Source organism: Babylonia areolata, chromosome 5 (assembly GCF_041734735.1).
Source record: "Babylonia areolata isolate BAREFJ2019XMU chromosome 5, ASM4173473v1, whole genome shotgun sequence".
In the NCBI taxonomy this organism is placed as follows: domain Eukaryota; kingdom Metazoa; phylum Mollusca; class Gastropoda; order Neogastropoda; family Buccinidae; genus Babylonia; species Babylonia areolata.
In genome coordinates this window covers 51,271,984-51,273,275 of record NC_134880.1, presented here as the reverse complement: position 1 = coordinate 51,273,275, position 1,292 = coordinate 51,271,984, and positions in this window count along the sequence as shown.

Sequence of the window (1,292 nt, the reverse complement as noted above, 5' to 3'; positions counted from 1 at the left end):
TCGGACTGCCGAGAGAGGAATTTTGTGATTGGCTGTTAAGCTGGACGGATATGTTTATTTCCGGGTTTGTATCCACGTGTTTTTGGAAACGGGGAGAACGCGGGGAGAGTGGGGGGAATGGTGCGGTGGGGATGTTGACTGCTTTCTTGCTATTTGCAGCAGGTGACATTATTTTTCCGTTCAGATTCAGTTTCTCAAGGAGACGTCAATGCGTACATGATAATTATACCCAACACACATCTGCTTGGCAGAGCCCGCACAACAGCATATCCCAACGCACAAGTCTGGTCTTGAGTGCACGCACCTGTGAGGCTTATTTTTGTATTTTTGTATTTCTTTTTATCACAACAAATTTCTCTGTGTGAAATTCGGGCTGCTCTCCCCAGGGAGAGCGCGTCGCTATACTTCAGCGCCACCCATTTTTGGGGTATTTTTTCCTGCGTGCAGTTTTATTTGTTTTTCCTATCGAAGTGGATTTTTTCTACAGAATTTTGCCAGGAACAACCCTTTTGTTGCCGTGGGTTCTTTTGCGTGCGTTAAGTGCATGCTGCACATGGGACCTCAGTTTATCGCCGTCTCATCCGAATGACTAGCGTCCAGACCACCACTCAAGGTCTAGTGAAGGGGGAGAAAATACCGGTGGCTGAGCCGTGATTCGAACCAGCGCACTCAGATTCTCTCGCTTCCTAGGCGGACGCGTTACCTCTAGGTCATCACTCCACAGTCCACAGTCTTATGACTTGACTTGTGCGATGTTTTAGGCCCCCTTACAAGACAGAGGCCTGTTCGTCGTTTGCTAGCATATGGAGCTACTATACAGTTAGTCTTATGCTGACCAGTGACTGATGTCAGTGTTCCTCAGTCACTCTTCAGTGCGCAAACTGACTTCACTGAGTGTGTGCTGCACTGATACAGTTCGTCCGTTTTTCATCTCATCCATTGACTAGATCGACGCTCAGTTTATTTTCCAGTGAGGAGAGAAGGGGCAAGACCAGGATTCGAACCCAGAGCTACCCCCGAAAGCGGAGTATGGCTGCCTACATGGCGGGGTAAAAACGGTCATACACGTAAAAAGCCCACTCGCGTATATACGAGTGAACGAGGGAGCTGAAGCCCACGAACGCAGAAGAAGAAGAAGAACCCAGAGCTGTCATGGATCCCAGCCGCCGTGTAGGGGCCTATTGAGACGCGTCAGTCTTAACTACTGGGCCATTCCGTCCGTCAGCGCCACCTTCCTCCCGCTTTTCAACAGTGTAGACTTTCATGTAAATTGAAATACTTTGTAATGCATT